Source organism: Brachyhypopomus gauderio, unplaced genomic scaffold (genome assembly GCF_052324685.1).
Source record: "Brachyhypopomus gauderio isolate BG-103 unplaced genomic scaffold, BGAUD_0.2 sc387, whole genome shotgun sequence".
NCBI classification, from domain to species: Eukaryota; Metazoa; Chordata; class Actinopteri; order Gymnotiformes; family Hypopomidae; genus Brachyhypopomus; species Brachyhypopomus gauderio.
Genome location: NW_027507208.1, coordinates 25,084 through 51,980, shown reverse-complemented (window position 1 = coordinate 51,980; position 26,897 = coordinate 25,084). Strand labels below are relative to the sequence as shown.

General features: G+C 40.9%; 1 long non-coding RNA gene across 1 annotated transcript; it reads left to right on the top strand.

Annotated features, from left to right (window-relative positions):
- Positions 1-26: 26 nt before the first annotated feature.
- On the top strand, positions 27-13,409 carry LOC143505593 (uncharacterized). Its single transcript, XR_013127886.1, has 4 exons — positions 27-914; positions 12,067-12,212; positions 12,304-12,553; positions 12,659-13,409. It is a non-coding gene; the product is annotated as an uncharacterized LOC143505593 (long non-coding RNA).
- The last annotated feature ends 13,488 nt before the right edge of the window (positions 13,410-26,897 follow it).

The window sequence follows — 26,897 nt, the reverse complement described above, 5'->3', positions numbered from 1 at the left end:
TTGACTGGTAGTGTACATCAGTCATTATTTGCATGAATCGTACAGAGATATTCTAATTGTGCTATGATGCAGCAGAGTGTTATAATATGACGAGAGAATAACATGAATGAACTAATTTCTTTTAGATTGTCAACATGTCTGACAAGGTCCTTGTGTTGATCGATCCCCTGGCAAATGAAAGTGCACTCGAGCGCAAGCTGCTACGTAACTGGCGGTAATAACATTTTAACATTGCTATTTTACAGTGCTAATTTTGGAGCTTTTTTCTGAAAAGAACTGGTGTGATGTTAAACTGTGTTCTTCTATCATTTTTTAAAAACAATAATTAGGAACTTCTTAAGGATGACAGGCCATGGAGACCAGGAGCCTAAATGGACAGTACAAACAATACTGCACAACAAGCAGCAGGATTCCAGCAGTTGTGGGATTTTAGTGTTGAGGGTAAACCTTTTGAAAATAATGTGATGGGCATTTATAAGTAACTGATATTACTCTTACCATGTAAAATGCCACTTTGCAGTTTGCAGAAGATTATTTCCAGAGGAGAAACATCAGCGCTGTCCAGACATCCCCACAAGATGTTACCAAGGCACGACTTGAAGTAGCCTGTGCACTGCTGCAGTGTAAAGTTCAGTGGTATCAAACACTGCATGAAAGCAGTGCCATAAAGTTTTCTTTAGTCAAAACCCATATAAATCCATATTCCATCATCTGACTCAAAGGTAACGAAACTATCAATCTGTGTCCTGTACCATAAAGCTACTGCAGAGACTCTTTACTACATGATTATTTCTAGAGAATGAGTGCTACAGTTTAAAACCATACTAAAATCATTGTTTCTAGGGAATGCAGATGATTACTGTGTGGTGTGCTCCTTGCTGGAATCTGATGCAGACAAGAGCATGATTGAAATGGTAATGTATAACATAAGCATACTTTGTATTATTAGACAACTGGAGTAGTATTAGTACTAATATGTACCTAATGGCTTTTTTTGGGGGGTAGGTGCAGTGTGATTTCTGCAGTAGGTGGGCACATGTTGAATGTGCCGAATACAACAAAGAAACTAGTCTTATATGTGTGCAAAAAATGTTACTGTTGTAAAAAGTTAGTGTTGTGCTTGGTTTATATACAAGTTCTAATAAAGAAGTTCTAATAAACTGCATATCCATGTTTCCCTTGTCCATACAGTGCACACAGAGTTAGTAGCGATGTAAAAAAAAAAACAAAGATGGGTGTGACGCTGGGCGCAGGGAGACGGACGAGGCACGAGTCCAATGGTCTTCCACTAATGTTATTTTATTTAATACAAAAATAGTCCAGACAGCGCACGTATAGCTTACACACATGAACGTATAAGACTGACATAAATGACGAGCACGGGACAATGCGCGAACGCACATTAAATAGACAAACCACATAAGCGCCGAGTGTTCATGAGATGAGCCACAGGTGAGACTGATGAACACACTCAGACACAACCACACCGACGGAGATCCTGTCTACGACTAGACGTAGACAACATAAACACACGGCCAAAGGGGAGGGGCCAGGAGCTGTACCGTGACAATGGGTCTGTACTGAAAGCATGATTTGATAAGGAAAGCATTATTTGATGTAAGATATCAGCCTATCGAGATATGCTCACCATGTAAAATATTAATAAGGAAGCTATAATAGATTTTAATCCACACTTCCCTTGTCCATACAGTGCACACAGGCCTCAATTTTTCTTAAACTGAGTTTGTCATCAGGTTTGGCTGATATGTAAAGTTGAGTGTCATCTGCATAGCAGTGAAAATTGACACCATGTTTGTTTATAACTGTGCCCAATGGTAGCATATATAATGTAAATAATAGTGGTCCTAGAATGGAGCCTTGCGGGACCCCATATTTAACTTTTGTACGTTTGGATGGAATATTATTGAGCTCTACAAACTGATAGCGATTTGTTAAGTAAGAATGAAACCATGAAAGGGCTGTGCCAGAGACTCCAACCCAGCGTTCTAACCTTTCTAGCAAGATCCTATGATCAATTGTGTCGAAAGCTGCACTAAGATCAAGAAGCACTAACAGCGATGCATAAACTTGATCTGAAGCAAGGAGGAGGTCATTTGTTACTTTAACTAATGCTGTTTCAGTACTGTGATGGGGCCTAAAACCAGATTGGAACTTTTCAAATATGTGATGCCTATGCAGATATAGGCATAATTGCTGGGCAACAGCTTTTTCTATGATCTTAGATATAAATGATGTGTTTGAAATGGGTCTATAATTAGATAGTACAGTAGGATCAAGATTTGGTTTCTTAATCAGAGGTTTAATACCTGCTAATTTACATGATTTGGGCATGTGACCTATTGTAATGGATGAGTTAACTATAGTTAGAAGAGGTTCAGTTACCGCTGGTAATACCTCTTTTAATAACTTTGATGGAACCGAGTCTAGTGTGCAGGTAGCACAATTTAAGGAAGAAATTATTTTCTCTAATTCTGATTGTGGGAGTGGATGAAAAGCATCAAGTTTTTTCTCCCAGTATGCGATTTAAATCGATGTCAACCAAACCAGATGACATACCAGTTGTATTACTAATAAAAGGTTTTATATTTTGTCTAATATTCTCAATTTTATTATCAAAAAAATCTATAAATACATTACTAGTGAGGTTTACTGGAATCTGAGGTTCTGCGCCTGCTTGATTTATTGTAAGTTTGGAAATAGTATTAAAAAGAAATCTAGGATTGTTTTTATTTTTCTCTATCAGTGAGGCTAGGTATGCTGAGCGTGCTTTAGCGAGTGCCCGTTTGTAGTCAATGATGCTATCCTTCCAGGCACAGTAGAATACTTCCAACTTAGTAGATCGCCATTTCCGCTCTAATTTACGTGCTATTTGTTTTAAGTTTCTAGTTTGGTCAGTGTACCACGGAGCGAGTTTTTTAGATCTAGTCTTTTTATATTTGAGTGGAGCTACTATGTCTAGAGCTGATCTGCAGGTATTCTCTATGCAGTTGGTTAGACTGTCTAACTCTCCTGGATAGGATGGCGAGTGGGCTAGAGCAGTTAAATCAGGGAGGGCTTCAATAAACTGTGTTGCTGTTAATGAATTTATCGAGCGCTTTATACACTGCCGAGGAGACGGGCGGGTATTTATGTAAAGATGAATCTCAAATTTGACTAAATAGTGATCAGAGATAGCTACGGTTTGCGGGAGTATATTTATATTATCTACGTCAATACCCAACGTTAAGATTAAATCTAGGGTATGATTTTGATAGTGTGTGGGTCCTACAACGTTTTGTGTAATGCCAACAGAGTTATGCCTATCGAGATATGCTCACCATGTAAAATATTAATAAGGAAGCTATAATAGATTTTAATCCATACTTCCCTTGTCCATACAGTGCGCACAGAGTTAGTAGTGATGTAAAAAAATATGGGTCTGTACTGAAAGCATGATTTGATAAGGAAAGCATTATTTGATGTATGATATCAGCCTATCGAGATATGCTCACCATGTAAAATATTAATAAGGAAGCTATAATAGATTTTAATCCACGCTTCCCTTGTCCATACAGTGCGCACAGAGTTAGTAGTGATGTAACAAAAATATGGGTCTGTACTGAAAGCATGATTTGATAAGGAAAACATTATTTGATGTATGATATCAGCCTATCGAGATGTGCTCACCATGTAAAATATTAATAAGGAAGCTATAATAGATTTTAATCCACGCTTCCCTTGTCCATACAGTGCGCACAGAGTTAGTATTGATGTAAAAAAAATATGGGTCTGTACTGAAAGCATGATTTGATAAGGAAAGCATTATTTGATGTATGATATCAGCCTATCGAGATATGCTCACCATGTAAAATATTAATAAGGAAGCTATAATAGATTTTAATCCATACTTCCCTTGTCCATACAGTGCACACAGTTAGTAGTGATGTAAAAAAAATATGGGTCTGTACTGAAAGCATGATTTGATAAGGAAAGCATTATTTGATGTATGATATCAGCCTATCGAGATATGCTCACCATGTAAAATATTAATAAGGAAGCTATAATAGATTTTAATCCACGCTTCCCTTGTCCATACAGTGCGCACAGAGTTAGTAGTGATGTAAAAAAAATATGGGTGTGTACTGAAAGCATGATTTGATAAGGAAAACATTATTTGATGTATGATATCAGCCTATCGAGATGTGCTCACCATGTAAAATATTAATAAGGAAGCTATAATAGATTTTAATCCACGCTTCCCTTGTCCATACAGTGCGCACAGAGTTAGTATTGATGTAAAAAAAAATATGGGTCTGTACTGAAAGCATGATTTGATAAGGAAAGCATTATTTGATGTATGATATCAGCCTATCGAGATATGCTCACCATGTAAAATATTAATAAGGAAGCTATAATAGATTTTAATCCACACTTCCCTTGTCCATACAGTGCGCACAGAGTTAGTAGTGATGTAAAAAAAATATGGGTCTGTACTGAAAGCATGATTTGATAAGGAAAGCATTATTTGATGTATGATATCAGCCTATCGAGATATGCTCACCATGTAAAATATTAATAAGGAAGCTATAATAGATTTTAATCCACGCTTCCCTTGTCCATACAGTGCGCACAGAGTTAGTATTGATGTAAAAAAAATATATGGGTCTGTACTGAAAGCATGATTTGATAAGGAAAACACTATTTGATGTAATATATCAGCCTATCGAGATATGCTCACTGTTGTGTTGTTCAATAATGAGACCTGTTGATTACTTTAAGTCTTTTTCCTTTATTCTCCTTCGTCATCTACTCCCGCTACACTTCTTCTCTTCCCTTCACTCCTCCCCTCTAGCACCCCCTAGCGGGCTCTATAACTATACTACATTTTCCTTCCCTTGTAGGATTTTAACTTCTAGCCCAACTAAATTGAACATCTTGTGGCCTAGTAACATTTCCAACATAGAACCTCACATAATAAAACACGTTTTAAACCACCTTAACTACTAAAACAAAACCATTTCCCACATTATTTTTTTTCAATTCTACATTCTGTAGCGAGCTGGCTTCCTGATAACCCTCCCAGATCTGGTGGTAAGTTCATCTGCAAGTGCGGTTTCCGGTACTGTGACAGTCTCTTGAGGAGTCTCAGTTGGCAAGTGTTGTGACTGTAGTAAATCCTCGGGTGCCCTAATGTCTAAGTCCGGAGTCTCTGGTTCTGGGATGTTGACCTCCCCTATTATGGGTGCATGTCGGAGGTGTTTGACATTCCTCATAACTCTACTTCCATTTTCAGTGTTGACCAGCTCAAAGGAAGAGTCAGAGGTACTCCTTACTATAACATAACGCACATCTTTGTATCTTGAATCCAACTTGTTGTTCTCCAGATTTGCAATGTATACAATGTCTCCGACCTCAAAACCATGTTCTTTTGCTCCATGTTTCTTGTCAGCATACTCTTTCATTTTCTTCTTATATTCATCATGATGCTTTCTTATGTCTCTGTTCTCATTTTCTTCTTCTCCCCAATGAGGTAGTTGGTTGCGCATATCCCTCCCAAAGATGAGATAAGCTGGGGTTTCCCCAGATGCTCTGTGGGTGGTTGTACGATACGCCATCAGGATCTTTGACAGTTCGTCTGTCCAACGCTTTCCTTCACACTCACTGACTCTGAAAGCCTTCTTCAGATAGCGATGGAAGCGCTCAATCTTGCCATTACTCTTTGGATAGTAAGGGGATGCTCTGATATGTTTGATTCCACAGGTTTTCAGAAAAGAGTCAAAAAGAGTGGACACAAATTGCCTTCCATTATCAGTCACTACCTCCAGGGGGTATCCAAACCTTGCAAATATCTTCATTAGTTCTCCAGTAACTGTCTGTGAAGATATATCAGACACAACTACTGCTTCTGGGTAAGACGTATAGTAATCAATTACTGTCAGTATATGCTTATTATCTATAGGGCCTACTAGATCCACACCTAGCTTTGTCCATGGCTTTGGGGGCAACTCCAGTGGCTGAAGTGGTTGATCGTCATGCAGAGGTTGGTTCAGAATGCACGTATTACAGTGTCTAATCAATCTTTCAATGTCAATATCCATATTAGGCCAATAAAATTTGTTTCTCAAAGACTGTTTTGTCCTTACTATTCCTTGGTGTGTTTCGTGTGCAATGTTCATGGCCTGTCTTGTTTTGCTTTTGGGCAGCACAATCCTGTGGGCCCTAAGGATCAGTCCGTTGTGGGTCGACAATTCCTCTGCACATCTCTTATATGGTTGCAACTCCTCCGTCATGTTTGTTGGCCATTGTCCTGTCTCAATAATTGATATAAGTTGGTTCAGAGTATTGTCTTCTTGTGTGTCTTTTCTGATGTCCTCGAGTGTCATGGCTGGTACTTCACTTGCGAGTATGGAGAGTACCCTCTCCATGTATGTGTCAACGTACTTACTACATTCTGCGGCAGACAAGGGCAGTCTAGAGAGAGAGTCTGCTATGTTACATTTACCAACCACGTGTTCAATTTTGTATTCAAATGGATGCAGTCTCATCCCCAGTCTCTGAATTCGTGGTGGCAACATTGTTGCTTTTTCTGGATTGAACATATAGATCAGTGGCTTATGGTCTGTTTGTATGGTAAACTTGCCGCCCCATAGGTATGTTCTAAAGTGCTCTACAGCCCAAACACATCCAAGAGCCTCTCGTTCAATTTGTGAATATCGTCTTTCCGTGGCAGTTAAAGAGCGACTTGCATATGCTATTGGTTTGTTTTGTCCAGTGGACTGTTTTTGAAGTAGAACAGCTCCTAATCCTATTGGACTGGCATCAGCAATTACAGTGGTCGGTGCGTCTAACTTGAAGTAAGCTAGGCATGGTTGACTTACCAGTGCTCTTTTCATGTCTTTAAAAGACTTTTCAGTCTCTGTGGTCCACTGCCATTCTTCACCCTTTCGTGTCAGTCTCCTGAGTGGTTCGGACATGTTTGCATAATCTGGTATGAATTTCATCAAAAATCCACATGTACCTAAAAATGAACGTAGTTGTGAAATGTTCTCGGGTCTTGGTGCCTTGCTTATTGCTTCCACTTTTCTTGGATCAGGCTTTATTCCCTCTCCTGAGATCACATGACCTAGTATTTCAATCTGATTCAATCCTAACACACATTTGTCTTTGTTAAGTGTCAGTCCTCTCTCCTGAAATCTTTTGAACACTCTCCTCAGTCTTTCTTCTAGCTGTTCCTCGTCATCTGCATATAAGACCATGTCATCCATGTAACACACTACTCCCGGCATACCACTAAGCAATAAATCCATAGCCTTCTGATAAGCCTCTGGTGCTGATGATAATCCAAATGGTACCTTTTTGTACCTGTAGCAACCTCGGTGTGTAATGAATGTGGTCAGGTGTCTTGACTCTGGATCTAAGTCAATTTGCCAGAAGCCTTTCCTTGCATCCAGTTTTGCGTAGACTTTAGATCCCTGAACTGCTTGGAGAATGCTATCTACAGTCGGTACTGGGTGTCTTTCCCTAATCACCGCTTTGTTCACCTCTCTGAGGTCTGCACAGAGCCTCAACTCTACTGTATCTTTCTTTGGCGTGAGCAGTAAATTCGAAACCCACTCAGATCCTTCATTTACTTCTTCAATTATGTTCTGTTCAAGCATTTTGTCCAATTCTTGATTCACAGCTTCTTTCATGTGATATGGAATTTGTCTTAATTTCTGTGCCACAGGTGGTACAGACTTATCTACTGTTATCTTGTGTGTGTACCCCTTTACATTTCCCAATCCTTTGAATAGTTCTCCATATTCTTTAAACAGGTTCTGAAATCTTTGAGACTGTTGTACTGCACTGACTGTCTCTCTCTTGTTCAGTATGTTCAGTGTAAAGCTGGACTTCCGTCCTAACAGTGGCTCAGCATTGCCTCTGATCACATAGACATCGTCCTTCATTCTGTTTCCCTTCCAGTAAAATTCAGCTTCGAAAAATCCAATGCATGGTAATGGTGTTTTCTGTCCATATGCATAAAACTTTTTCGTTGTTAATTTCAGCTTTGTGTTTGTTTTGAAAAGTCTATTGTAAAGACTGTCAGATATAAAGTTACTACTACTTCCTGTGTCTATTACCATTCGCACTATTTGTCCATTAATCCGTATTGGTTCTTTTCCTTCAGGGTCAACAGAATAAACAAACTCGTCAGAATCGTCTGAGCTGTATTCATCGACATTTCTCAATCTCTCTGGTTTGGTCCTGCCTGACTCTGATTTTCTTTGTTTTAGATCAGTGTTTCCATAACCACTCTCTTTGTCCGTAGTCTTCTTTCTGCAAACTCGTGCATAATGACCCACTTTCTTGCAATACATGCATTTAGCTGTTCTGGCCCCACAGTCATCTGCCTTGTGGTTAGTCAATCCACATCTGTAACATACATTGTTTTCCTCATCACAATCTCCTTTCTTGACAGGGCCCTTCTTTTCAAACCATTGAGGCTGTGTGTGTCTGTCTTTGGTAAAGTTCACAGTACTATCCTTTAGTCTATTGCCGTCTGACAGCGTTTTGGCTTCTGCTTGTGCAGCTTCAAAAACTCTTGCTACTGTGAGTGTTCTCTCCAATGTAAGTCCATCCTCCTGCAACAGCTTATCACAAAGCCTTCTATTTGCACATTTCTCCACAATTTGGTCCCGTATCATGTCTGATTCTAGCCCTGCAAAGTCACACGATCTGGCCAGTTCCCGGAGTGCATTCACATATGCATCAATAGTCTCGTCCTGAGCCTGAGTTCTCTGTCTAAATTTATGCCTCTCGAGCACTACATTTCTCCGTGGTGTAAAGTATTTGTCCAGCACGGTTATTGTCTGCTGATAAGTGTCCTTCGGACCTTCTAAGTTAGCAAAAATACGTTGGACGGAGGTTCCTATACAATGTAGCAAAGTAGCTCTTCTCACCTCATCCGTGCTGTGTATGGATCCACTGGCAATTTCGAAAATCTTATACGAGTCCATCCACAATTTATATTCCGTGTACAGATCTGCTACTCCCATATTCAAAGAATTTGGTGGTAATATTTGTACCATCGTATTCCCACCTGGCTGTGCTTGTCCATTAGCATTTCCCGTAGGCTCGTCCGCCATTTCGTTGTGCAGATCACGCTAACTCTGCTAGCTCACAAAATGCAATCAGGTCCTAAAGTTTCTAAAGTCGGTTCGGAACGTTAAATCCGTGTCGTTCTTCTCTTCACTTTAATGTGTCTTGATTCTTTGTTTATCCTCGTCGCCATAAATGTTGTGTTGTTCAATAATGAGACCTGTTGATTACTTTAAGTCTTTTTCCTTTATTCTCCTTCGTCATCTACTCCCGCTACACTTCTTCTCTTCCCTTCACTCCTCCCCTCTAGCACCCCCTAGCGGGCTCTATAACTATACTACACTCACCATGTAAAATATTAATAAGGAAGCTATAATAGATTTTAATCCATACTTCCCTTGTCCATACAGTGAGCACAGAGTTAGTAGTGATGTAAAAAAAATATGGGTCTGTACTGAAAGCATGATTTGATAAGGAAAGCATTATTTGATGTATGATATCAGCCTATCGAGATATGCTCACCATGTAAAATATTAATAAGGAAGCTATAATAGATTTTAATCCACGCTTCCCTTGTCCATACAGTGCGCACAGAGTTAGTATTGATGTAAAAAAAATATGGGTCTGTACTGAAAGCATGATTTGATAAGGAAATCATTATTTGATGTATGATATCAGCCTATCGAGATATGCTCACCATGTAAAATATTAATAAGCAGCACAACTCGACAGAACACCGGTCCCTATTCGACACTGAATAAAAAATATACATTTAACATTTAAAACAACTGCACAGATAGCACATTAGACAGCTACATATCTAACCCTAGATAGTAGACTGTAGACACATTAGCAATATTTTCATGCTGTTGAGCTGTGTTAGCAATTCTGACCATTATAACAGGGTGAAGATATCAAGCGTTATTTTAATGCAATGCATGCCTAGAAGTTAAGATCATTGAACAACAGCCAAGTTGCAGCTTCAACATACGAATCCACTTGTCAACAGGACAAACTAGCGCAGCTAACACTAATGTAGTTATCCTTGCTAGCATTAACTAACTAGATTATTTCATGGGCCAACCTAAAATATCAGATAAAATTTTCCTTACCTTCGTATTTGTGTATGTATGACGAGGCATACATTTTTTTGCTTTAGATCCAGGTTCTGAACCGATCGCAAATACAGGCCATCTAATGTGTATTTTTCCTATACTGAAACAAACTGCGTGCGCTACATAAGCAATGTCTTTGGTTTCATTCATGCTTTTCTCCCCCCCAGAGTTGTAAGGAAAATGCTTTATTGAGTTTGGTTTGGTTTAAAATGTTGTCATTGAGTCCAAGTGCGAATATGGGAGCGGGATAGTATCACCCCGCTTTGTGCAGTATGGTGGGGAAAAAGCCAAGTTGACAAACTGCAAACGTTTGTGACGGACGAGCAGAGTAAACGTGGCGAACTCGCACAGGCTCGATGAAGGAGAAGTAACGGAGGCGCGTAACGGCAGAGTGCATCACTTTTAAAAGTAGGTGAGTTGAAGGAGGCGGCACGGTGGTGTAGTGGTTAGCACTTTCGCCTCACAACAAGGCGGTCTGGGTTCGATTCTCGGTCTGGGCTGCTCTGTGTGGATTTTGCATAAATTTGTGAAAGATTTAGTGTCCTTTGTGCAAGGGGCGTAAGCATGAAGTTGAAAGGAAAGCAATTAGTATAAAATAAAAGGATGGTTTTGCAGTAGGTCTGGACCACGGCTTTTTTCAACTGCCGACGTTGGCACTGGAGTAACTTATTACGCTTATACTTTACCTGGCGGTCCGGCGTGTACACGGCAGCGTCAAGGTCAGATTACGAACCCCCCACTGAGTGGGCAATCGGTTCGTAGCGCAACATGCAATCCACTGACCTACGGGAAAACCTCTTCTTACTTAAAAAAAAATAAATTTATCTTTGAAAAAATATATATTGATAATAAAATGAAATAATAAATACCACAATAAGATTACTTTTTAATTTATACCATTAGTTTAATAAAGAATCAAATTTCGCCGTTTTGAAAGAAAAGATCATATATCAAACATTTGAAGATACAAGACGGAAGTTAGCATAGCAACGTCAACAAACGTTGACCGCGTAGTGAGCATGCGCACAGTGCTGTTTAGCTAATGTAAATTGGTTGTTAAAAATGTTTGTCATTTAAAAACTCATACGATTTTTTATTATTTTATTCTTCTGTGAAAACACAAATTTCTGGGTTTTTCCCCCCTGGAAAATGATTTATCAACTTTATTAACATAACTCTCCAAGATGACTAGTAGTATTGTTGGAGAATTTTATTTGTAAAAGAATGCTAAGGTATATTTTAACCACAATGCTCAAGAATGAAAGCTCATATATTCTAATCAAACAGCTTTTTATAATCCTTATAGAATTTGACTAGCCTTAAAGTATTAACCAAATTTCTTATGTTAATCACGTTATATTTTGCTCACATTGTAGTATTTGTCACAGTACGGCGGGCCCACTGCTGGTCGCCCCCGTCTACAGCGGCAGCTGTCCTGTATCGTTGCGTTGTGTGTGTCCCTCGGGTGGGCGGAGCCCGTGATCCGTCTCACCTGAGGGTCGTTTGTTTGCCTATATATGTCTTGTCTTTTGTACCAGTTGACCGCTGGTTATTATATCCTTAATTCCGATCAAAGTCACGGGTTTTTGGTTTGCGCACTTTTCTTTTAAACGTGAACGCTTCCATTTTATTTCGCTCACCCTGCCCGTCACAGTATTAATCAAATTGCTTATTATCAAGAGTGTCGGAGAAAATGATTGTCTGCTCTTTCCCATATTCTAAGTGCCTGCAGGATACAGGATGTTTAAAATAAGCTTCTGTAGGTCAGTTTGACAAGACCAGGAAGCGAAGACCTCGCTTCCACTCTTAGTAAGGAAACATCTGTATGTTTAACGTATGTAATCTCCTATGTATGGCTTTTGTGACACAACAGAGGGTAGACGGCATCCTTGCACTCTGGGACAAACTGCCAGAGAGCGACAAAGGCAGTGCTGTCTGCCCGCCACGTCACAGAAACCGACTGTCCAAAAGCAGTCTTTCCTAGACGTCTGTTGTCGCTGGGACAGAGAGTCTGAAGCGGTAGGCGAACATTCAGTAATCCAGTATCCTTCGGGCTTTTCTAGTTTGGCTTGTATCCGTGTCACTGATTTCGGTCTGTGTCTGTCTGCAGCTGCTTCCTCGGACAAGGCAGCGGGCCTGCTCAGTGGCCCAGGGTGAGCCGCCTCGTCGAGGCCATTTGCCCCGGCGCTTTGTCGCCTTCACCCTGGTGGGCAGACCATCGCCGGCGTCAGGGTGAACAGGTGGGCTGCCATCATGAGGGACTACGGCGTCAACAGGGGCGTAGTCCTGGGCAGCCCTGGCCTCGTGGCACGGACCAGAATACAGCTCTTTGAGCTGAATCAGAGGACACTGACCCAGTGGTGAGTTTACCCACCTTTAAGTCTTTTTGGTTTGAAATTGATCTCATTGACACTGTGAGCTATACAGGCTGATTACTCATAGGCTGTGTTGCATTTCTGTTACAGGTACAAAGCCAGGAAGAAGAAGCAGGAACAGGACGTTCTGTGCCTGAGCGTTGGCCAGTCCAGCACTCCCACGGTGGCCTCGGAACCCCTCCCTCCCGCGATGAGCTAGCTCCTGGAGCGTCCCACGCACGCCCACCAAGCCTATGACCAACATCAAGGCAGACGCTTCCGGACAGGCTTCCCAGCGCGTCTGAGGCCACCTTCCTCCGACGAGGCTCCAGCCATCCCTGTAACTCGGGTTATCTTGGACTGCACTGAGCTCAGGTGTCAGACACCATCATCACCACTCCTACAAAGTGAGATGTACTCCGCATACAAGTCTCACTGCACCATGAAGGGCCTAGTTGGCATCGCCCCACACGGTGCAGTGACATTTGTCTCCTCACTTTACGCTGGGTCAGTCAGTGACAAAGAGTTATTCAAACAATCAGGATTGGCCAAGTTGCTCACAGAAGAAATGGCAGTGATGATTGGCAAGGGCTTCCTAATTACTGATTGTGTTAAGTGCAAAGTCTACTGCCCACCATTTTTGTCAAAGCAAAGTCAGATGCCTGCATACCAGGTATCTGAAACGCAATCCATAGCCCGACTTGGTGTACGCGTAGAACGTGTAATAAGGAGAATCAAACAAAAGTTGTTTGATGGCATAATTTCCTTTTCCCCACACAGTAAACAATAACCAGTTATTTACAGTGGCATGCCTGTTGTCAAACTATCAAAACAAAGCACTAGTTAAGTCATGGGTTAAAATAAAGCTCTTATTTTTATTAATCAAACAATAATTAATTACATATGAATAATTTGTAACATTTACATTTGTAACTGTAAATATTTTTTTCATAAACTTTTTTCATATTTCCAGGTTCTTTACATCAAAAACACATTGTGCTGTTTAAGAAAAGCTCAAATACTGTTAAATAAGGGAACATTTGATTTAAAAAAGATTCTGTATAGAACATGTTAACATTTCAATGACTGATATTTTGTCATATATGTGTAGAAGTAAAATAAATCTGTCTTCTCACGAATTTGTCTCTGTACATTTGCATTCATATAAACACGCTCCACAAAAAAATCCTCCTTAGCCCACACCACAATCACACCAGTGAAGCCCGCTGATTAGTAACTGACATTTGAATCTGCCAGTAATACGCATGTCTTTTTTTAGTTTTGAACATCCGTACTCCATATACAGATACTTACAGTCAATGTAATTCTTCACATTAGGGCATTTAATCTCGACCAAGCCAAACTGGGGGTATTCAGTGGGGTCAAATACGACACCATCAGGGGCTGCACCAAGCCAGTGAGCATCTGGGTGGATGATGAGGCCACATGGTGTGTGATTTACATTGAGTATCCTGCAATACTCAGATGCTGCTCCGGACTCCATCTCTAGACCTCTCTTCATTTCAGCCGTCCGTCTGGTACCTCTGATGATGCGTTCAGCAAGGGACTCTGCAGAGCTATGCCCTCTGACATGGCACACCTCACGAAAACGTGACGCTGTTACTCTAGGCTTGAGCCAGAGTTGACATCTCAATTCTGTGAGCCATATCAAGTGACACCTCCAAAGACTTCAGGTGAAAGAGTTCCTGTTCAGTGCACACAAAAGCACAGGTGGGTGCATCAAGGTGGTGGTCTTTTAGAGGAAGAAGTGGGGTTGATGGCACATCAGGGTGGAGAGTGATGTGTCGTGATGGTAAAACAGGCTGCTGATATGACAGACCAATGCCTTCCTGCACCATACCAAATGCACACTGCACAGCTGGCTTGTGGGATGCCATGCCTATAGTGGTCACCATGCCCCTGTAGAGTCCACTCCTACAAATTCAAGTACAGACAATATCCCAAACTATAAGCATTTAGTTTAATATTAAATTAAAGTTTATTGTAACTATACATTTGTGATAGAGCAGCTAAACTGCACAATTGCATGTCTAATTAGAAGTAATTAAGCATCATACCTAACTCCACCTTGAGATGTTCCATTTGGCACAGGTTTTGTGATCACCATGTTGTTGATTGCTCCTGGCTTTACACCCTAATAATATGGACAAAAGTTGCTGTAATTTAATTCAGGCAGTGAATTAAATTAGATAACCTAGCCACTAGGGTGCACACACCAGTGTATTTTAGTGCCGGTCCTAAGCCTGGATAAATAGGGAGGGTTGCGTCAGGAAGGGCATCCGGTGTAAAAACTGCGCCAAATCAAATGATGCGGATCAAAAACAGAAATTCCATACCGGGTCGGTCGAGGCAGGGCATTAGCGGAAATTGGACTACTGTTGGGACGAGGAGGAGAGGGGGGAAGAGGGTTCTGAAGCTGAAGGAGAGGAGGCAGAGCAGGAAAGTGGAGGTTAGAGTTGGTACGTTGAATGTGGGCTCTATGACAGGTCAAGGGAGAGAGCTAGCTGATGCGATGGATAGGAGGAAGATAGATATACTGTGTGTACAGGAGACCAAGTGGAAGGGGAGCAAGGCCAGGAGCATTGGTGGTGGCTTCAAACTCTTCTATCATGGTGTAGACAGGAAGAGAAATGGAGTAGGGGTAATCCTGAAGGATGAATTTAGTAAGAGTGTAGTGGAGGTAAAGCGAGTAAGTGACAGGGTGATCTGTGTAAAGTTGGAGATTGATGGGGTGATGATGAATGTCATCAGTACTTATGCTCCTCAGGTAGGTTGTGATGTGGAGGAGAAAGAAGAATTCTGGAGAGAGTTAGATGAAGTTGTTTTGCAGGTTCCTAATGAAGAGAGTGGTTATTGGAGCAGATTCAAATGGACATGTTGGTGGAGGGAACAGTGATGATGAGGAGGTGTTGGGTAGATATGGTGTTAATGTAAGGAATATGGAAGGACAAATGGTGGTAGATTTTGCTAAAAGGATGGCTGTAATTAACACTTACTTTAAGATAAAGGAAGAGCACAGGGTAACATAAGAGTGGTGGAAGATGCACACAGGTCGACTATATCCTCTGTAGGAGACGAAACCTGAAAGAGGTTAGTGATTGCAAGGTGTTACCCGGGGAGAGCGTAGCTAAACAGCATAGGATGGTGATATGTAGGATGATGTTGGAGGTGAAGAAGAGGAAGAGAGTGAGAGCGGAACCTAAGATCAGGTGGTGGAAGTTAAAGGATGAGGACTGTGGTGTAAAATTCAGGGATGAGGTGAGGCAGGTACTGGGTAATGGTGGTGGTGTTCTGGATACCTGGGATGAAACTTCAAATGCAGTGAGGGATGTGGCTAGGAAGGTACTTGACCTCAGGACAGAGGAAGATAGACAAGGAGTCGTGGTGGTGGAATGAGGAAGTTCAGGAAAGTTTGAGAGGAAAGCGGTTGGCTAAAAAGAATTGGGATTTTCAGCGAGATGAAGAAAGTAGACAGAGGTACAAGGAGATGTGTCGCAAGGCAAAGAGAGCAGTGGCAGAAGCTAAAGAGAAGGCATATAGCAAGCTGTATGAGAAGTTGGACACTAAGGAAGGGGAAAAGGATCTGTACAGATTGGCCAGACAGAGAAACTGTGATGGGCAGGATGTGCAGCAGGTTAGGATGATAAAGGATAAAGATGGAAATGTGTTGTCTATTGAGGAGAGTGTCTTGGGAAGGTGAAAGGAGTATTTTGAGGAGCTGATGAATCAAGAGAATGAAAGGGAAAGAAGGTTAGAAGAGGTAGAGGTTGTGAATCAGGAAGTGCCTCAGGTGAGCAAGGAGGAAGTAAGGGCTGCAATTCAGAGAATGAAGTGTGGTAAGGCAGTTGGACCTGATGATATTCCAGTGGAGGCATGGAAATGTTTGGGAGAGACAGCAGTGGAGTTCTTGACCTAAGAGGAGGTTTATGGATGCAGTGGTAGAGGATATCAGAGTGGCTGGGGTGTCAGTGGAGGACACTCAGGACAGGGCCAGATGGAGGAGTTTGATCCGCTGTGGTGACCCCTGAAAGAGAATAGCTGAAAGAAGAAATACAATAAATTAGATCATTCATCTAGTGTGATTATTATAAACTTACGATTGTCCAAGGTTTGTGCCAGCACTGTTCAGTTTCATTTGTAACTGTAAATATTTTTTTCATAAACTTTTTTCATATTTCCAGGTTCTTTACATCAAAAACACATTGTGCTGTTTAAGAAAAGCTCAAATACTGTTAAATAAGGGAACATTTGATTTAAAAAAGATTCTGTATAGAACATTTCAATGACAGATATTTTGTCTTATATGTGTAGAAGTAAAATAAATCTGTCTTCTCACGAATTTGTCTCTGTACATCTGCATTCATATAAACACGCTCCACAAAAAAAAAATCCTCCTTAGCCCACACCACAATCACACCAGTGAAGCCCGCTGATTAGTAACTGACATTTGAATCTGCCAGTAATACGCATGTCTTTTTTTAGTTTTGAACATCCGTACTCCATATACAGATACTTACAGTCAATGTAATTCTTCACATTAGGGCATTTAATCTCGACCAAGCCAAACTGGGGGTATTCAGTGGGGTCAAATACGACACCATCAGGGGCTGCACCAAGCCAGTGAGCATCTGGGTGGATGATGAGGCCACATGGTGTGTGATTTACATTGAGTATCCTGCAATACTCAGATGCTGCTCCGGACTCCATCTCTAGACCTCTCTTCATTTCAGCCGTCCGTCTGGTACCTCTGATGATGCGTTCAGCAAGGGACTCTGCAGAGCTATGCCCTCTGACATGGCACACCTCACGAAAACGTGACGCTGTTACTCTAGGCTTGAGCCAGAGTTGACATCTCAATTCTGTGAGCCATATCAAGTGACACCTCCAAAGACTTCAGGTGAAAGAGTTCCTGTTCAGTGCACACAAAAGCACAGGTGGGTGCATCAAGGTGGTGGTCTTTTAGAGGAAGAAGTGGGGTTGATGGCACATCAGGGTGGAGAGTGATGTGTCGTGATGGTAAAACAGGCTGCTGATATGACAGACCAATGCCTTCCTGCACCATACCAAATGCACACTGCACAGCTGGCTTGTGGGATGCCATGCCTATAGTGGTCACCATGCCCCTGTAGAGTCCACTCCTACAAATTCAAGTACAGACAATATCCCAAACTATAAGCATTTAGTTTAATATTAAATTAGAATATTTAAATTAAAGTTAATTGTAACTATACATTTGTGATAGAGCAGCTAAACTGCACAATTGCATGTCTAATTAGAAGTAATTAAGCATCATACCTAACTCCACCTTGAGATGTTCCATTTGGCACAGGTTTTGTGATCACCATGTTGTTGATTGCTCCTGGCTTTACACCCTAATAATATGGACAAAAGTTGCTGTAATTTAATTCAGGCAGTGCATTAAATTAGATAACCTAGCCACTAGGGTGCACACACCAGTGTATTTTAGTGCCGGTCCTAAGCCTGGATAAATAGGGAGGGTTGCGTCAGGAAGGGCATCCGGTGTAAAAACTGCGCCAAATCAAATGATGCGGATCAAAAACAGAAATTCCATACCGGGTCGGTCGAGGCAGGGCATTAGCGGAAATTGGACTACTGTTGGGACGAGGAGGAGAGGGGGGAAGAGGGTTCTGAAGCTGAAGGAGAGGAGGCAGAGCAGGAAAGTGGAGGTTAGAGTTGGTACGTTGAATGTGGGCTCTATGACAGGTCAAGGGAGAGAGCTAGCTGATGCGATGGACAGAAGGAAGATAGATATACTGTGTGTACAGGAGACCAAGTGGAAGGGGAGCAAGGCCAGGAGCATTGGTGGTGGCTTCAAACTCGTCTATCATGGTGTAGACAGGAAGAGAAATGGAGTAGGGGTAATCCTGAAGGATGAATTTAGTAAGAGTGTAGTGGAGGTAAAGCGAGTAAGTGACAGGGTGATCTGTGTAAAGTTGGAGATCGATGGGGTGATGATGAAGGTCATCAGTACTTATGCTCCTCAGGTAGGTTGTGATGTGGAGGAGAAAGAAGAATTCTGGAGAGAGTTAGATGAAGTTGTTTTGCAGGTTCCTAATGAAGAGAGTGGTTATTGGAGCAGATTCAAATGGACATGGTGGAGGGAACAGTGATGATGAGGAGGTGTTGGGTAGATATGGTGTTAATGTAAGGAATATGGAAGGACAAATGGTGGTAGATTTTGCTAAAAGGATGGCTGTAGTTAACACTTACTTTAAGATAAAGGAAGAGCACAGGGTAACATAAGAGTGGTGGAAGATGCACACAGGTCGACTATATCCTCTGTAGGAGACGAAACCTGAAAGAGGTTAGTGATTGCAAGGTGTTACCCGGGGAGAGCGTAGCTAAACAGCATAGGATGGTGATATGTAGGATGATGTTGGAGGTGAAGAAGAGGAAGAGAGTGAGAGCGGAACCTAAGATCAGGTGGTGGAAGTTAAAGGATGAGGACTGTGGTGTAAAATTCAGGGATGAGGTGAGGCAGGTACTGGGTAATGGTGGTGGTGTTCTGGATACCTGGGATGAAACTTCAAATGCAGTGAGGGATGTGGCTAGGAAGGTACTTGACCTCAGGACAGAGGAAGATAGACAAGGAGTCGTGGTGGTGGAATGAGGAAGTTCAGGAAAGTTTGAGAGGAAAGCGGTTGGCTAAAAAGAATTGGGATTTTCAGCGAGATGAAGAAAGTAGACAGAGGTACAAGGAGATGTGTCGCAAGGCAAAGAGAGCAGTGGCAGAAGCTAAAGAGAAGGCATATAGCAAGCTGTATGAGAAGTTGGACACTAAGGAAGGGGAAAAGGATCTGTACAGATTGGCCAGACAGAGAAACTGTGATGGGCAGGATGTGCAGCAGGTTAGGATGATAAAGGATAAAGATGGAAATGTGTTGTCTGGTGAGGAGAGTGTCTTGGGAAGGTGAAAGGAGTATTTTGAGGAGCTGATGAATCAAGAGAATGAAAGGGAAAGAAGGTTAGAAGAGGTAGAGGTTGTGAATCAGGAAGTGCCTCAGGTGAGCAAGGAGGAAGTAAGGGCTGCAATTCAGAGAATGAAGTGTGGTAAGGCAGTTGGACCTGATGATATTCCAGTGGAGGCATGGAAATGTTTGGGAGAGACAGCAGTGGAGTTCTTGACCTAAGAGGAGGTTTATGGATGCAGTGGTAGAGGATATCAGAGTGGCTGGGGTGTCAGTGGAGGACACTCAGGACAGGGCCAGATGGAGGAGTTTGATCCGCTGTGGTGACCCCTGAAAGAGAATAGCCGAAAGAAGAAGTGCATTAAATTAGATCATTCATCTAGTGTGATTATTATAAACTTACGATTGTCCAAGGTTTGTGCCAGCACTGTTCAGTTTCAGTACAGCTGTGCACAGGGGGAACAACTGGCACACTGAGCTGAGAAAAATGTGCAGTTTGAAAAAGCAAAGCCACTATACGTTTGCATAGGGCAGTGTCTGCGACACGTGAACAGCATGCGTGTCTCAGCACAACAGGAGTTGAATCAGAAAGTCCAATCTGTAAGAGGGTAAGCAAAATTAGTAATGACTTTGTTTAATTCAGGGGTTCCGTATACCAGTCCTGGGGATCCTATATCACACGTTGTGTTTTACCTTTTCTAAAACCTGATTGACCTATTTAGTAAAACCTGATTGACCTATTTAGCAAATTAAGATCAATGTGGGTGGGGCTGAGTAAAAAAAGTGTTTTAAAATGGAGAAAAAAAATGTGCATGGCATAAGAACCCCAAGAATGGAACCTGGACCCGTTTGCTTATTTTATGACAATAGATTTTGCATACAGAACATGGATAGGCTATCACTGACATTAAAATAATGCTCAAGTTATACATAATCCTGAGACATGTATCTGTCTAACCTGTCAACAAACCCCTTAACTTTTGTTAGTCAAAAACAGTGAACATCTGAACTTAACGACAAACAGAGACTCCAACCCAGTCACTGAGACCCCATGTCATGCATATTTTAGTGCTTTTCCTCATTTATAATACCAGATTCAGCTCATTAACTAAGTAAAAAACTGTCATATTGGAGGAACACAAAAAAACTGCAAAGTATAGTGTTGACAGGACTGACTCTGGGGACTCTGTTTTGCCAATATATTCATTCCTAGAGCAGTGTCTCTTAATCCTACTTGTGGTAATTCACATAGCTCAACACACATAATCCACTTCACTAATGACTTAATAAACCGTTTGTTTGATAAGCAGTTGGAGCTAGATCATGCACATTCAATACTTAGTGTGTTGAATCGTGGAATATTTAAAACTGTGTGGAGCAGTTCGGAACAGGACTGAGAAACATTGCCATAGAGTTTCAAGCTCAGCTCCAGGATACCAACAGCTCAATGTTATTCCAATTTTAGAACAATACAGTTGTATAAAATTAAAAATAATTTAATGCTAAACTGTGCAGTGTTGTGGACACAGGACTGAAATATGAAACCCCTGCTTTAGCCCTACACTTCCTCCTCCCTACTCGTAAACTGTGTGGTGACTCCTTCTTCATGGACCTGTAGCACAGGCTCTCACACTGACCTCGCCTGACAGCCGGTGTTCTGTCGAGTTGTGCTTAGCATCGAGTTGTGCTCGTTTGCGGTTTTGCACATGCGCAGACCCACAGGCTTGTCATTTGTTTCTATTGTCATTTTGACCTATAAACATGTAAATGTTTTACATACTGGCTTTGCAAAGATGACATGAGGCAGGATTTCATGAGGCAAATTCATGGTGGTGCCTCCACTTTTCTAGAAAGTTCAGAATGGTCAGCGCAAAATTTAAGAGATTTCTTTCCATGCTCTCTACTTCACTGTAATCCATGCCTTAAAAACAAACAAAAGATAAGATATATAGCACATTATACTCAGTACTCTATATATAATAGAGATGTACTATGAAATGTACCATTTTACATCCAAATAAAATTATAAAAGTTATCCCATCTCTTCTCTCTCCCTATCCATATATAGCTATGGAGAACAGGTGGGATGAGGTATTCAACTTCCTCTCTCAGGGATCATACCCATCTGGGTATAATAACTCCCAAAAATTACATTTGAGGAGGTATGCTTCCAAATTTACTGAAAAGGGTGAGCATTTATTTGTTTAAATGTAGCCAGTGTCTTGGTAAGGTAGCTCTTTAATTATTATACGACTTTAATGAATGTTAATGAATATTCAATGCAGAAGGACAGCTTTTCTTTAAAAGTAGAAAAGCCATAAAATCCAAAGAAGAGGCAAGAAAGCTTTCAGGAATTTCACGCCTCTCCGATTGGAGGACATTCAGGCATCCTGAAAACTCGAGCTGCAGTGTGCTCCAGATTTTACTGGCTTGGCATGACCATTGATCTTGACAACTGGGTATGTGTTGAAGTGCGTTCTTGTGTGTTTTGAGCTGTTGATAAATCTGCATATCTGTTATAAATGAATGAATGAATGAATGAATGAATGTTTCAATTTATATAGTGCCTTTTCACGATACCCAAGGCGCTTTACAATTGTTAAGACAGCTACCTCTCAGACAACCAATCACACACCGGCGAGAAGCGGCAGCCAATTGCGCACAGCAACTTGTTTTTATTGAACAGAGAGAGACACAGACACACACTATGGGCATTTTTGCTGTTTAAGCATGGTTACATAAATGTGTCTCTAAACATACTTAATTATAGCATTTTACCCACATGTCTCATATCAAAATGTTCAGAACAATCTCAGTTCTCTTCCTAATGAGGTTACATTGACTTAGAGTATTGCATAAATAAATAATATGGTCCTAAACCTGGAAATATGAGGCATATTTTCAAAAATTCTTTCATATTTTATATGAAATTACACATTTACTAAAAGATCAATAATATTGTTGCTTGAAATATGTTTGCTCAAGGGTTTGCTTCACAAAAATAGTGAAACGTAATATATATAGTAGTATACAAGTATAAATTAGTGTACAAAAATGTGTACACCAAACTACGAAACTCCCATCAAACTCCTGAACTACAGGCTAAATCAGCTTAGCCAAAACCATATCCACTCATCTAGATTATTATATACTATACTTTCACATCTACAAAGCAAGCATATAGGCAAAAGACAAATACGAAATAATAAAAAAATAAGTAAAAATAATTTTATAAAGAATAAATTACGAATTGTGCACAGAAGCAGTTTCTAGCTAGACAGCTAGTAACACATCGCGAGCCGATCTGCGATCGTCCGCTATTATAGTGAGCAATATTGCAAAATAACATTCATTTAGCCTTCGATCTGTTATACTTTTCATAAAACCCTTCAGGAAATCAACATAGGTTCATAACCGCTATGTAGTAGTAGTAAGGGCTAGTAGTAGTAGTAGTAAACTACTGAGCAAAACCGGTGTGTTTACCTCAGGCGTCAAAAAGCGGCCAAAACTTCCGCAAAGGGCGATATGTTTCCTGAGGTCGTAGGTCATCGGGTCATCGGTCACGAGTCTCTCCTCAGGCCTACAATATGGGGTCATCAGTAGACGCTAGCTAGCTAGATGCTACATAGAACTACAAACAGGACTACAGTACACCATCGCGAAATTCGCGACCCTATCTGTGATCGCCCGCTATTATAGTGATCGATATTGCATTTAGTCATCGATCGTTTATATTTTTCATAAACCCCTCAGGAAATCAACACAGGTTCATCAGTAGACGCTAGCTAGCCAGATGCTAGCTAGCTGCTAGCTAGCGAACTAACTACACGGGACCATCGCGAAATTCGCGACCCTATCTGTGATCGCCCGCTATTATAGTGATCAATATTGCAAAATAACATTCATTTAGTCATCGATCATCAACATACCTTCACCATCGCTATGTAGATAAGTAGACGCTAGCTCGCTAGCTAGCGGCCGTCAAAGTCTGTATTTCCGTGTTTGTCCGAGGTGAAACGGATCTAATGCCGTCCTAAAACCCTCCTACATCCGTAAAGGGCGATGTGAGTGATGTCAGCGGTCATGTAATGACTGACACTTGAATCCGCCAGTCACAGCAGTCACAGGCAGGAGCAATAACCCCCCCCCCCCCCCCCCCCCCTTGTGCAAGCCATAAAAGGATTAGCCATATACGGGCGTGCTTCAACTCGGTCATGTATTGCCATCTTGTGGCCAGTCTGCTCAAGCATGAATTAAGATTTTTTTTAAAACAGTTTCCAGTTTTCAAAAACGTTCGAACCGTGTGTCTGCGATGTTGTATCGCTGAGATATTAATAACATTAATGTATATACTCGCACGGTGGCCATCTTTGATGCATGGGTGCGTCAGTAGACCTGGGTGTCAACCACATCAAGCCATACCACTCAAACCACTCAAGAATCTCACAAGATCCTCAAAGAGAATGAGACCAGCACATGTTCTGATGGCCCCAACTCTTTGACCATGGGAGGAGATTTGGAAAGACTAACTGAAGACCTTTACCTGCCACAGAGACCATCAGTTATCCACTTTGCCCCTAAAAAACACACTCAAGTCTGTGATGCAACAACAGAGGTAAATTGAGGCCTACATAGGTCTTGAATATATTGTTTCTTGTTTAGTGTTTATTTGATCCATTCCTTATTATTCAATGAGTCTTTATACAGACATTTTTTCAATTATACAATCATTAGAGTATGATGAGTTTGCCTTTCACAGCTTTCTGTATACCAGTCAACAGTGTATGTGACAATAACCACTGTTGACTGTTGAAGCATCCCCCAGGTTCATCAGCCATACAGGAAAGCATACAAGAAAGAGGTTGTTAATGAGTTCTGTGTTCAAGTTTGACCTGTTGGTCATTTGTTCAGCCTACCCTTGTTTATAGTTTGCATGAAAGGGATTTGGCCTGTTCAAACTATACATGTTGGCCCGTTGGCCATTTTGACCTGTTGGACGTTTGTCAGATGCACTATGTTGCCAAAAGTATGTGCATACCTCTTCTAATGAACTGATCTGGCCAGGCATGGTCATTGTATGGGAGGGAAATCTTAATTCTACATCATGCAATGGCATAGGGAATTGTGTATAGATGGCCCTGGGTTTGAAAGGCCCTGGCGTTAAACTAGGGCAAATGAGAATGGTGTTCATGTATTCACATGCTTTTGGCCATGTAACTGTAATAGTACAGGGATTAGAAAAAACAAATATCTATGCTTTGACATTCATGCTGTGCTTTCAGTTGGAATGTTGTGGGCTGCAGAAGACTGTGGTCGGGTGGAGGCAGTTGTTGGACCATATAAACTGTTTGATTCGTCTTTCCGTACACTGCATGGGACCGAGTGGCTGGCTGATGATGTAAGAGACTAAATCACTGTCAAAATGTATTACAAGAGGAAGTATAACATTCTTTAATGGTTGTTTATTTTACAATGCAGGTTATTGATGCGTACTTGCACACACTCATTGAAAAACAGCAGGTAAGTGGCAATTATATTTATGTAGCTGTGTTAGGTATTTCTTGCAACATAATTAAAATTTCAGTTGTTCTTAATAGAAAGCTGTTCACCAGCTCTGTGCCGTTATTGCAACATCGTTGTTTTCTGGACAATTCCAGAGGCTCAGAAAGGTACTTTCATCACATTTACAGTCTAGCAGTAATGATTATCAGTAACAATAATGACAACTTTGTATTCAACACATTCTTTAGATGACGTTTCCACTGGAGGAAATCTGGATGTGCCCTGTAAACACTGGGGCTCACTGGGTTTTAGTGGTTTGTTTACCTTTCCTTATTTTTCAGAGCAGGTTTGTTTACACTACAAGTCAAATGTTTGGTCACACCTACTTTGTTTATTTTTATTATTTTTGACATAAAAAAAAACTGGAAAGATGCTAAAGCAATGAACGAATGCTGTGCTCTATTTATGCTCTAATAAACAAATATTAGATTCTTTGAAGTAACTGTCCTGTTCATGAAGCAGCACCTATGATGCTTTAACATCAGTCCTGAACACATTCTCACATGCAGAGACCTTGTAGAGAACTAAAGTTCTGAAATAAAGGGTGCATTTAAAATGAAGTATGTTGAGAATTAATTAATATATACAACCTTCCCAAATTGTCTTATAAACAAATTAAGGCATAATCCTTTAGATTAAAATGCCTTTTTTTGTGTTCAAACATTTGACTGGTAGTGTACATCAGTCATTATTTGCATGAATCGTACAGAGATATTCTAATTGTGCTATGATGCAGCAGAATGTTATAATATGACGAGAGAATAACATGAATGAACTCATTTCTTTTAGATTGTCAACATGTCTGACAAGGTCCTTGTGTTGATCCCCTGGCAAATGAAAGTGCACTCGAGCGCAAGCTGCTACGTAACTGGCGGTAATAACATTTTAACATTGCTATTTTACAGTGCTAATTTTGGAGCTTTTTTTTGAAAAGAACTGGTGTGATGTTAAACTGTGTTCTTCTATCATTTTTTAAAAACAATAATTAGGAACTTCTTAAGGATGACAGGCCATGGAGACCAGGAGCCTAAATGGACAGTACAAACAATACTGCACAACAAGCAGCAGGATTCCAGCAGTTGTGGGATTTTAGTGTTGAGGGTAAACCTTTTGAAAATAATGTGATGGGCATTTATAAGTAACTGATATTACTCTTACCATGTAAAATGCCACTTTGCAGTTTGCAGAAGATTATTTCCAGAGGAGAAACATCAGCGCTGTCCAGACATCCCCACAAGATGTTACCAAGGCACGACTTGAAGTAGCCTGTGCACTGCTGCAGTGTAAAGGTCAGTGGTATCAAACACTGCATGAAAGCAGTGCCATAAAGTTTTCTTTAGTCAAAACCCATATAAATCCATATTCCATCATCTGACTCAAAGGTAACGAAACTATCAATCTGTGTCCTGTACCATAAAGCTACTGCAGAGACTCTTTACATGATTATTTCTAGAGAATGAGTGCTACAGTTTAAAACCATACTAAAATCATTGTTTCTAGGGAATGCAGATGATTACTGTGTGGTGTGCTCCTTGCTGGAATCTGATGCAGACAAGAGCATGATTGAAATGGTAATGTATAACATAAGCATACTTTGTATTATTAGACAACTGGAGTAGTATTAGTACTAATATGTACCTAATGGCTTTTTTTGGGGGTAGGTGTAGTGTGATTTCTGCAGTAGGTGGGCACATGTTGAATGTGCCGAATACAACAAAGACACTAGTCTTACATATGTGTGCAAAAAATGTTACTGTTGTAAAAAGTTAGTGTTGTGCTTGGTTTATATACAAGTTCTAATAAAGAAGTTCTAATAAACTGCATATCCATGTTTCCCT